The sequence below is a fragment of the Ceratotherium simum genome, chromosome 1 (assembly GCF_057802395.1).
Source record: "Ceratotherium simum simum isolate JZ-2026a chromosome 1, ASM5780239v1, whole genome shotgun sequence".
In the NCBI taxonomy this organism is placed as follows: domain Eukaryota; kingdom Metazoa; phylum Chordata; class Mammalia; order Perissodactyla; family Rhinocerotidae; genus Ceratotherium; species Ceratotherium simum.
Window position 1 is genome coordinate 90,090,900 of NC_141900.1, and position 12,552 is coordinate 90,103,451.

The following is a 12,552-nucleotide window of genomic DNA, read 5'->3' on the forward strand; positions in this document are numbered from 1 at the left end:
ATGGAGGGTGTCTTCACTTGTGATCTTAAGGATTGTGTACATGACTCAGTTAACAGAGAGATTCATCCTTGGGCCACTAGGGGGCAGGGTTGACTGATTGTGGGGAAAAGAGTCAAAGAGAAAAGCATAAGACAACATGGCTACTAGCAGCCAAAGAGGAAAGAGGAGGGAAAAACTCCATTGGTGGAAAAAACACCAGGAGACAAGTTGTGTTCTCTGTCCTTTACTGCTTGCCCTCTTTTGAAACTATTTTACTCCTCCTCCTTCCTCCTGAAATCACCAACACTTTTCCGTCAAGTTTAGCTGATGGTCTCTTCCTATTTAAGGACAACAATGCACAGAGATAATGGAGAAGATCACATCATCTTCCACATGTCAGGTCCACCACCTCCCACCCTCTGCTGTCCTAGGCTCGCGTGAAGCTTCCCTCTTGTTACAAAAGGAGACACGACCACTGTCCTAATGAAGACTTTCTAAGGGGTGAGGGAGCAAGAATAGTTTTAGGGAACCAGCTTCCAGATCCTCATGGAGCCTCCAATGTTATCTGAGCTGGGGTGTCTTATACTCTTTGGTCATGTAGACATTCTTGCTAGGTAACCAGCTCCAGTGCTGGACTCCTCTGGGGGTCTTGCCAATACCAGGGGCAGATAATTCACAATATCATGGAGTTGCATTTCTTATTTCAGTAAGACAGTTTAGGCTAATTGCAGGCCTGCTAGAATGAACTCTAACAGCACAGTCTCCCCCTCTCCCCCGATCTCTGGTCAAAGCCTTTTTACAACAAAACAATCACTCTCAATTTGACAGCACTTACTTGCCTCATGACATTGCCTAATCAGATTGACATGAGAATGTACATACAGATTCCAAACATTTTCAATAGCCAGGCAAGGGTTGGTTTAGATTGAAACAGATAGCTGAAGCATCCAGTAATTCTAGCACAAACTGTCTCATATTTCTGTAGTAACTTTACGAATCTTTTGCCTTCCTGATCTGTAGCTATCTGCACTTTATGCGATATATCTGTTGAGTGATTAAGAAACATAATCAAATCATTAACTCAATCTAAATCTTCAGACCAATTCTCTTCCATAGAGACAACGTCCTTCAAGGGCTTTAATTTAATCTCCAAAATGTCTGATCATCAACATTAGTATTCTCATAAGTCTTATGAACTTCAACCTTAATTTTATCTATGTTTCCTAAATTACGGTAAGTAGTACTCTGGATAGTGGTTACAATAGAAATCAGACTTAAATACAATATAATTATTTTTCCCTCTCAACAAAAACTATCTTTGCATATGCTATATGAGTTACTCCCTCATTGCTGGTATAATAAAGTTCCACAAACTTAGTGGATTAAAACAAAGCAAATTTGTTATCTCACCCTTCTATAGGTCAGAGGGCTGACATGGTTCTCACTGGGCTAAGATCAAGGTCTTAGCAGGGCTGCTTTCTTTTCTGGCAGCTCTAGAGGAGATTCTGTTTTCTTGCCTTTTCTAGCTTCTAGAGACTGCCCACGTTCCTTGACTCCTGGTGCCCTTCCTCCATTTTCAAAGCCAGCAATGTTAGACTGAGGCCTTCTCATGTTGCCATCTCTCTGATTCTCTCTTCTGTCTTCTCATCTCTCTTCCTCCCTCTTCCACTTCTAAGGACCCATGTGATGACATTAGGCCCACCTGAATAGTCCAGGATACTCTCCCCATCTCAAGGTCAGCAGATTAGAAACTTAATTGCATCTGCAAACTTAATTCCTCTGTACCATGTAATCTAACATATTCACAGGTTCTGGGGATTAGGGCGTGAACATCTTTGGGGGTCATTATTTTGCCTACCATAAGCTATAAATTATTTTTCACAAGAGTATAAACTTGAGGCCATGTCTCTGTTATTCTAGGATTCAGAATGTCTGAGTCAAAAGAAAAAAAATCTTGAGTACACAGCCAAATTCCTTTTCTCTGGGTATATAGCTTGAATAAATATTGATTCCCAATGAGAGAGTTGCCACAACAGGGTCAATGGGAAGTGCTCTAGTTCTGTTTAAAATCTGCCCAATTACCATAAGTTGCACTATGGGAAAAGAATGATTAGCACTCAGTCATGGTGCTAAAGCTGTGAAAGAGCATCTTAATAGGTTGCATTCCCCGATTAAACATTTACATCAACTGGGTGGGCTACAAGTCTCCCATAAATATAGAACGTGGGCTTCTGCTGTAGCATCCCTGGCCATTGTGCCTGGGAAACCTCAGACTCCATTTGCAAACTATAGTTCATGGGCCATATTTAGCCTGCCACCTGCTTTGTAAATAAAACTTTATTGGAACACTAATTCATACACATATTTTTTATAGCCACTTTCATGCCACAGCAGCAGAATATTTGTGGCCAAAACCACATGGCCCACAAAGAATGAAGCAGCTGTTCAATCTCTTCTTCTCACAGGAAAGAGGGCAAAGCTAATTTGTCTCTTTGGATGAATTTTGCCTTCTTACAGAAAAAATTTTCTGCCCCCTGGTTTAGTTCATCAGCTGTGTGGTGGGGCCACAAGGGTCCGTTATAATATTCTTTATATCTTATTTTTACATTATATTATTCTTTTGTAGGTATGAAATATGGTATAAATTTTTTAATTAATTTGAGATATCAAGGAATACTTGAATTTCCATGTAATTCAAAATTCTATGTATTTAGTAAGAGCATTCTGGATTACTAGAACATTGTTTTTGAGAAGTAAGTTTTCTTTGGAATTGTTTCTCGTAGTGTGGTCTGCAGTTCACATGTCTCAAGGATGATCTACTAACAAAAGCAGGTGAGACTGGGAGGATGGTGTTCCATGATCAAAAAAAATTTAGGAAAACCACATCTTATACCTCCACTTCAAGATTCACAGTGTGCATAATTAGTGTAGTAAAGGCTCTGACAACTGTGTCCTGCAGAAAAGAGACCTACCTAAATTTGTTTAACTCAGAATTTTCCAAAGATTTTTGAATACATTCATTTTTTTTCACATAACAGCTATTCCATAGACCACACTTTTGGAAGCCCTCTAACATGATCTGAGGGCAGTGGGGAGGAGGCGGACAGGGCCAAAGGGAAGCCAAAGGCTATAGAGGTGGTCTCGGGTGATTCTATATGGTTCTGAACTAAGTGGAGGCTGTGGAACAGGAAGGTGTGAATTGACATGGGACACATTCTAAAGGAAGAATCAATAATGCCGGAACTATATTTGGATGTGGGGTAGGAGGCAGGGAGATAGAGCAGGATCATTGTACACATTTTCATATCGGAGTGACCGGGGAAAACTGAAGTAAGGAGATCGTAGTGATGAAGTCTGGGCCGGTTAATCAACTGGGTAGACTAAGTGCCTGTTGCCAGATCTGTTGAGGCTGCCTGCACGTGTTCATGCCACTCAGAGAAAGGTCCAGAAGTAGCTAGATTGGAATTGTAGTCACTCACTGTGAGTTTATTGCAGAAGGAAGCATCCTTCATGCTCTTGTTCTCACAGGAGAGAGGGCCAAACTAATTAGCTCTTTTGATAAGTTCAACATTAAGCCTGTCACCAAATGTATACTGCTTTGGTTGGTAATCACATTTTATTGATGATTATTATTGCACAATGAGGTGGCCAAGGAATTTCTCCTAAATGTGCTTGTGTTTCGTGGCATAACCGAGGCGAAGGTCGGTTTTGCACAAATGTGTAATGAGCGGTGTGTGTGTGCTGTTGTTTTCACTTTGGGTTTTGAGCAGATTGTTGGATGTGAAGGAAGGTTCTTCAGCAGACTATTGGACTCTGGTTTAGCCTTGATATGTCAAGTGAGTCAGGGACTCGGAGCAAGGTCAGGGAATTGGGTGGACAAAAAAACTGGGGTGGACAGGACAAAACTGTGAAAGAGAGAAAACCTGGGTCCCGGGAATTGAGAAGGACAGCTGGAGACAGCCATGGTGACAGCCCTTGGACATTCTCTTATCCGCTTTTCCTCAGGTCCAGGCCGCACTCTTGCCCTCAGGACAATCACCACAGCGACCTTACTGCTGATCGTTGTCATGGGGAGCAGTCTAATCTCTCAGAAATACTGCCTTTTTAGTTATTTTCTTCTGATCTTAAGAAGGTTTTCCCTGAACCATTTGATGAAGAATATCTGCTTTTGAGACTCTTAACAAAATAATTTCTTAGTTAAATTCATGTTTTCTTTCAAGTATGAATATCTAGACTGTAATGCAAATCACGTGGTCTAAATTGCAAGTCCTCACCAGCCCAGGGTGCACATGAGACCCATTACCACAGACACCCCGTGGCACCAGTGCTGGGCTTCCTGGGCCTGCTCACGTGCCAGACGGGGGCTCCTTGTCTCCTGCCCTGACTTCCCTGTCCTGTCCAGGCCAGCTTGTTCTGTGAGGCTGCTGTCCTGATGCCACAGCTCTTCTCTTCATGGCGCCCCAGCTCTTGAGGTGCCAAAGCCGCACTGTGGTCTGTGGTGGGGGCTGGGCCTGGAGCTCTTCATCCCCCTCCCCCACCTGTGCCTGGAACTGTCACCTGCCAGAGGGCAGGGACTGCATCCTGGCATCCAGCACAGTGGCTGGGCCATGGTGGCTGGTTAATGGCTTAATAAACATTTCTCAAACAAAAGTGAACTGATGAGGGGATCACCAGTGGCATAGTGGTTAAGTTCATGCTCTGCTTCAGTGGCTGGAGTTCGCAGGTTCGAATCGTGGGTGCAGACCTCTGCGCCGCTCATCAAACCATGTGTGGCAGGGTCCCACATAGAAAAAAAGAGGAAGATGGGCAACAGATGTTAATGAAGAGCCAAACTTCCTCAGGAAAAAAAAAAAGTGAATTGATGAGAGTGGGAGATATGGTTCATCACCTGTCCACCTGTCCCATCTTTCTCCAGGTGAGCGGAAAAGGACAGGAAGTGAGAGACGGGAGAGAGGGCACGGGGCAGTGGGAGTACATGCACATGTGTGTTCGCCAGGTGGCCTTGTAAATTGTTCAGGTTACGATTAAGAGGGTTTTCTTCTGAAATCAAAACAGCAGAATCAGATTTAATGGAAGTTTACTGTGAAATTAGATCACCTGAAGGCTGACAGGAAGAGATGGGGGGGCAGGAGCAGGCAGGAATGCTTGGGCAATGAGAGCAGTGACTGTTAGGGAAAGCTCTAACACTGTAGTGCGACATTACTACAGGCAGGAATTATTTGTAAAGGGGGGCAGGGGACTGAAGCCGTCGAAGGGGCAGTCTCTGTGGTAAGTGCTCTACTTACTTTATTTTACTTAAGATGAGACTTTCCTTAATTGAACTCAGACACTCATCAAGGGAAATGTTTGCTCATTACCAAACGTATTGGGTGGAACCACATTTCCAGGACCTCTCTCCAGCAGATTTTGCTATTGCGAGATGACTCTTCAAGACCAACACCCCTTGACAATGAGGGGACAGAACAAAGTCTGATGGCAATGCCCTGTTGCCCTGCCTGCTCCACTTCTCCCACCCAGGTCTTCTCCAGCAACCATACTATAGCTGTTGAGGCACCTCTGACCTCTGACTGTGTTGCCCCAGCTCCTGTATTAATGCTATCGTGGTGGCAGGGTTTTGATGGAATATACCAACAGCCACAGGCCACTAGCATCTGGATATAGCCTTATCTTGCTTCTCCTGGGCTGGGGTGGTTCCCTAATTCTTCTCGTTGCAGCCAGCTTGAGAAAGGGCTGTTGCCAACTCCCTGCTTACTACAGCAGTGTCCTCTGAGGGCTTGGGAGCCTTGTCCTAGGACCTTGTCTCTCTTCCTGGCCCCAACTCCCAGCCACTAGACCCTATTTTTTTCTCCTTTAAGATATTAATACATAATATAAGAATGGGATTCCTTTTGATCATAAGGTAGACTTCTTTTAAAGTGGTGTTAGATACTATATTTTAATATTGTAAGATTTTTACACCCATATCCATTAGTGTATTTGCTTGTAGTTTTCTTTTTTCTCCCAATTTATTGACATATAATTGACATATGCAATGTATAAATTTAAGGTGTTCAGCATAATGACTTAGCATATATATATATTGGGAAATGATTACCACAATAAGTTTAACATCCATCGCCCCATACAGTTACAAAATTTTTTTTTTCTTTTGATGAGAACTAGAGAGGGGATCTACTCTCTCAACAATTTCCAAATATACCATACAACAGTGTTAAGTGTAGTCATCATGTTGTACATTACATCCCCAGGACTTATTTCTCTTATAAGTAGGAGTTTGTACCTTTTCACCACCTTTACCTATTTTCCCCAACGCCTACCTCTCACCTCTGGCAGCTACAAATCTGACGTCTATTTCTGTGTTTGGTTTTTTTAGATTCTACATTTCAGTGAGATCACACAGTATTTGTCTTTCTCTGTCCTACGTTTCATTTAGCACAATGCCCTCCAGGTCCACCCACGTTATCTCAGAGCTTCTAGTTTTCTCGGTGAACTCTCTCTGTAAAGTTTTGGTAACCACGTCATAATGAATTCTTAAAAGAAATTGGGAAGCTTTTCTTCTTTCCCTGGTTCTGGAAGAGTTAAAACATAGAGGGATTATTTGTTTGCGAAAGGTTTGTAGAGAGTTCACCTATAAACCCATGTGGACCCGTGAATTTTTAGGGGGTGGGAGGGAAGAAGATACTGTTCTTTGACAAATTCTTCCTCTTCTCTGTAGTTATTTATAGGTCAAGTTTTCTAGTTCTCTTTTGGTACATTTTAGCAACATAAACATGCCAATATTTCACAATTTAAAATTTTTTAGTATGGAATTATGTAAAATAATTTCAAAAAATTTAAAATTTCCTCTGTACCTATGGAGTTGTTATTGTGTTTTCATTCCTGGCTGAAGGTATTTGTGATTTACTTGTTGTTTTCTTCATTAATCTAGCAGAAGGTGTTGCTTGTTTGTTATTGTGTCTCATCCTTGTTTGTCTGTTACAAACATGTTATGTAGATTTAGCATTTTTACCCAATTTTATAGGCTTGGACCACACACTGAATTAATCCTATTTATTCAATAAATATTTATTAAGCATAGTCCTCAAGGGATACCAGAGGATTGTTGTAAAAATCAATTTTTTCACAAGCATTAGTCCAATTCTAGAAGAATTTTAAGTGCTCAGTAAGGGTTATTCTAGGTAATAATAACTTGTGAGGAATACAGTGTCCTTGCCCATATAAAGACAATAATATCTTTTCACCTTTAGTAGGTAAATTCAACATATTCATATCTATTGTAATAAGGACAAGTTTTATCAAACTTCTGTTACCTAAACTTATTTTCTTTGTGTCATGCTTTCCTGACTTTTTCCAGATTGAAAACATTTCCTTTGATCCTGATGGTTTCTATCTATTGGTGTGGGTGTTCTACAATCCATTCATGGAATTAATATTTGCTTAAGGGCAAAGGGAATCCACATGCAGTCGGCAATCTTGGATGGTTTCCACCTGCCTTCTGTATTTAATTACAGTGAGATTGTGCAAGCTTGTGTAGCTATCTGGCTGAAGGCACATCCTCATACAGTCCTGTTTGAGTGGAAAGTTTACCAAATACTATGGCCAAGTTGTGACTTTCTCTTGGAAACTCCTTCCTTCACTTTTTATCACAAATTTCTCCCCCAGGAACTTTCCACTATCAGCCATCCTGGGTGGTAGCAGCTGCAAGCAGGGAAGAAATGGGAGCACTAGCTCCAGGGGGCAAGTAGTTTCTTCTGACGTGAAGGAGATGAGAAACAATAGATACAGAGGAAGCAGTAGGAAGATCGAGTTGTTGGCTACTCAAAAAAAAAATTGTACTGACGCAAACTTTTAAGCAATGTAACAGGCTGTGTAGCTTACTCCCTTGAAGACCGAGACTTTCATCAACCACAATCATTCATTCATTCATTCACAAAGTATGTATTGAACACCGCCTGTGCACCAGGTACTCTGTTAGGCAATGGGGTTACGGTAGTGAAGACGGACAAGATTTCTTCCTCATGGAGTTTACATTCTTGTGGTAGGAGAAAGAAATCAACAAGTAAATGCACATTAATTCCCACTGTAATAAGTTGATATGAGGAATAAACTGGAGAGTGAGGTAGAGAATAGTTGGAGGGAGTAGGTAGGCATGCCACTTTACACAGGCTGGTCGGGGAAGTAGGTATCAGCTCAGAGGAGACTTTTGAGCTGAAGCATGAAGAGAGTAGTGAGCCCTGCAAAGAGCCAGTACAAGAGGATTCTAGCCAGAGGGAAAAGCAAATGCAAATGCCCTGGGACAGGGAAGAACTTAGAATCTTTGAGAAACAGCAACGAGGCCTGCAAGGAGGATGCATGATGAGCAAAGGGAGAGTGGCACAGGACGATGCAGGAGAGGCAGCAAAGGCAGAGAGCACAGAGGCCTCGGAGCCTCTATCCTGAGGTCTGTATTTCACTGTCAGTGCAGTGGGAACTCATTGATGGATTTCTAAGCAGGGGTAACATGATCCATTTAAGTGTTAGAAGGGTGTAATGTAGAGAATGGTTTATAGCAGCAGTTCTCAAACTTTAGCATGCATCAGAACCACATGCTGGACTGTATCTCCAGTGTTTCTGAATCAGTAGTGTTGATGCAAATAATCAATAATCATGCTATTGTGAAAGAACCAGAGAGAGTTTTATTCGAGCCAAACTGAGGACTATAGCCTAGGATGTGCAGCCTTCACAAGGGAAGAAAGCGCTCAGAGAAAAGTGATTTTCAGCACAGCTATACACCATTTCCAAACAAAGAGACTTACATCAAGCACAACAGATGTACATTCTTTCAGGGTTCAGGAGATATTTGTTATAGATTAGCACTTACACAGTGGGTCAACATCCCTGGCATCATGGGTTGGGAGACTTATCTTCAAAGAGTGCTGGCTCATAAGAAGGGAGGCACAATTCTTATCTTTAAAAGGGTATATTCTTTACTTTAGGGTAACGATTAAAGCAGACATACAATGTGTGTTCAATAGGCCATAAGTCAGGCTTCTTCCGTTCAAATAAAATTTAGGCCAAATTAAAACTAGAATGGCTTACTCTATAATTTAATATATAAAAATTTCTTCTATCTGTAGGTCTGGGGCAAAGGCTGAGGATTTCCAATTCTAAGAGCTTTCTAGGTGCCATCAACTGAACTGTGTCTCTTCCAAATTAATACATTGAGCCCTAACCACCAGTGTGATGGTCTTAGGCCTTGGGGAGGTAATTACGTTTAGACAAGATCATTAAGGTGGGGTCCTCATGATGGGATTAGTGTCCTCATAAGAAAAGACATTAGAGATCTTGCTCTCTCTCACTTTCTGCCACATAAGGATACAGAGAGAAGGCTGCCGTCTACAAGCCTGGAAGCGAGCCCTTACCAAAACCCAACCCTGTTGGCACCTTGATCTTGGACTTCCAGCCTCCAGAATGGTGAGAAACAAATTTCTGTTGTTTAATTTACTCAGTCTGTGGTATTTTGTCATGGCAGCCTGACAGACTAAGATACTAGGTGATGCTGATGCTGGGCTGGGGTCCAGACTTTGAGAACCACTACTTTTAGTGAGATAGGAGCAGGTCCACAGAGACCAAGTAGGAGCTACTTCAGGGATCTGGGTGTAAATGGACATGGTGACACAATGTCAACAGCAAGGAGATTGAGAGGGAATCAGTCAGCTGATCTGTAAAGCATTTATAATCATATCAACAAGAAAAGCTGATGTAGGTCTTAACTAAATTTTACCATAAAGTTTGCAAAGAAATTCTCTCAACCTTGTTTAAACATTAGTTTATTTTTCTTTTAAATATTTAAAAGTCACAAATTAGAAGGTTCAGCTAAAGTGGTAAAACTGAGAACTGAATGTTTTCTCTGACTTAGGTAAAGGTGGCCATCTTTCTAAAAAGTACAATTCTCATGTCAGCATCAAGGCAGCACAGGTTGTCCCTCCTTTTTGTTCCCCTTCCTTAAACAACTAATTAGGCATCCATCCAGGAACAGAACTACTGCTGTGGGAGTTGTGGGATCCAGTACTACACACGAAGGGACCCAAGAGGAGTCTCACCCACCTGTGCATCTGGTAATAGGCAGACACACCTCAGTACAGGCTGCGGGACCATCTCCTGCAGCCAGGGAGAACCTGGAGAGTGCTGACTTGGGCGAATACCCACAGATGAAAAAGAATTTGTAGAAGTCTAGCCTTCTCCAAGGGAGATTCTGGCACACCATTGGAGCAAAAAAATGAGCTTGTACACATTGGAGAGGGTAGGAGGAACTCAGACAGTCCGGGCTTGCCTCCCAAATACACAATGTGGTGCTAATCTATCTACGGTGACTGCCTCCTCAGGAGAAAGGAGAGCAGTGAGTGAGTGCCCTGCTACCCCAACTCTGGGGGGAGATGCTGGAGAAACTCATTTCTCTCCAGCAGCACCCGGAGTCTGATATGAGACCTCCATGACTGGAAGGAGGGAGATCAGGAAAGAGGCAGATAAGAATATCAAAGGGCTGACCGTGCTCAGGACTCCAGCAGGAAGCCTACCCACAAGCCACTGGAAGAACCTCACCTGAGGATCTCCCCGTGGCCCGCAGACACCCCAGTACCCCAGGTACTAAAGACACACCTCCCGCCATTCTACAGCCAGCTCCTTGTGCACACTCCCAAGTGCGGTGGCAAGAGTGAGTGCAGTAAAAGGAGTGCTATCAGCAAAGCAGACCAGGTCTGTGGGCAAGGCAGAGACCACAAGCTTGAGCTGTAGAGCCACCTTCTGCAAAACGAAAGAGATCTTTCCAGCAGCCAGCCAGGTGAGTTGTAAGCAGCAGAGAAGACATAAAAGCTTAAGAATTCTGCCACAAGAGGGAGCAAGAAGTGTGGAGCCCGTGGATCCATGCACAGTCGGAGAGAAAACCCCAGATATAGCAGGACCAATGAAAAGTACACCCTCTCTGACCACGGATATGGGGTGGAGTGTGCTGCCTATAGAATAGCTTGGAATGCCTCTACAGCACACGTATTCTTTGTTGTCTCTTGTGGAAAGGACTCCAAAGCGATTCTCACACACCCACCACCCAATACTACATGACCGTGAATGTTCCTAGCAGATAGACCCCATAATCTGAAGAACTAGCTCTGTAATATCAACCTGTGTTAAAGCTTGGAAAATGTGGATATCTAAAGGTTTGTTTTGGAATGAACCTACAAGGGTGGAGGAATGAATCTAACGCCTTTCCCCTGCTTAGAAGTGCTCCGGCAATTTCAGGTGTGAATGAAAACTCCATCCAGTGCCCAGTCCAGGGCAGGACCGACTGTGCATGTCTGACTACCACCAGCAGAGGGCTCATATACCTCTATACCTGGGTTTCCAGACAAATCTAATACAACTCTGGCCCTCAGGTAGTGTGTGCTAGGGAAAGACAACCAATTTTAACAAAGTCTACTTGCGCCTATAAAATTAAATGCCATTTCGAACACGATCTGGAGCTCAAGCCCTGGTCCAGAGCTGCACGAAGGCAATGTTCAGAAGGAGGATCATTTTCTCTTTGGATCCTCAGGGCTTCCTGTGTGTCCCTCTTTTGCTTCTCAGAGTGTGGTTGGGGGACTGGCAGCATTGGCCTGAGCTAGGAGTTTGTCAGAAATGCAGAATTTCAGGTCCCATCCCAGACCATAAGATAAGGCAAGTTCCCCATGTCATCATAGAGTGGAAAGAGTTAATTTAACACACATTTGTGGTGTGTACCTTAGACTCTCTCCCCATTATGACGGCTTCCGGTTTAGTGGATGACTGGTGTGGCTTTATTCCAACAATCCAAAACTAGTGAACAAATTTTAGGATGGATTTATTGTATTTGTTATAATCATGAGATTGAGGACGCTGAGGCCTGCAAAGCTCTCGTTACTGGAGATGTAAGCATGGAAAGTAAAATTAGAAATAACTAGGGGGCCAGTTATTTATAACCCGTGGCGGTTAAGTGCGTGCGCTCCGCTGCTGGCGGCCTGGGTCGGATCCCGGGCACGCACCAAGGCACCACCTGTCAAGCCACGCTGTGGCGGTGTCCCATATTAAGTGGAGGAAGATGGGCACAGATGTTAGCCCGGGGCCAGTCTTCCACAGCAAAAAGAGGAGGAGTAGCATGGATGTTAGCTCTGGCTGATCTTCCTCACAAAAAAAAAAAAAAAGAAAAAAAAATTAGAAATAACTAGGAAGTTGTTTTTTAAAAAATAACGTGTTTCTCTATATCAGCTTATTTACTTACCTCTGTTGGGTTAAATTCAAGTGAGACAAAGAATGTCATATAATTCCTTAATAGGAACCTAATCTGTTTATCTTGTTACCTAAGTTTTTAAATCAAGGAAATGTTAATCACAATCACATGAAGGAAAAACTTTTCACAACATTATAAACACACACAAAACAACCCCAAAGGTTATTATGGATGTGTAAATAAATATTAAAAATATAAAAATGTGAATCAGAAGTGTATCAGTCAGGGTCCAGCCAGGAGAACTGAAAGCACTCTAAGATTTTTGAACATTGGATATTTAATTCAAAGAATTGGTT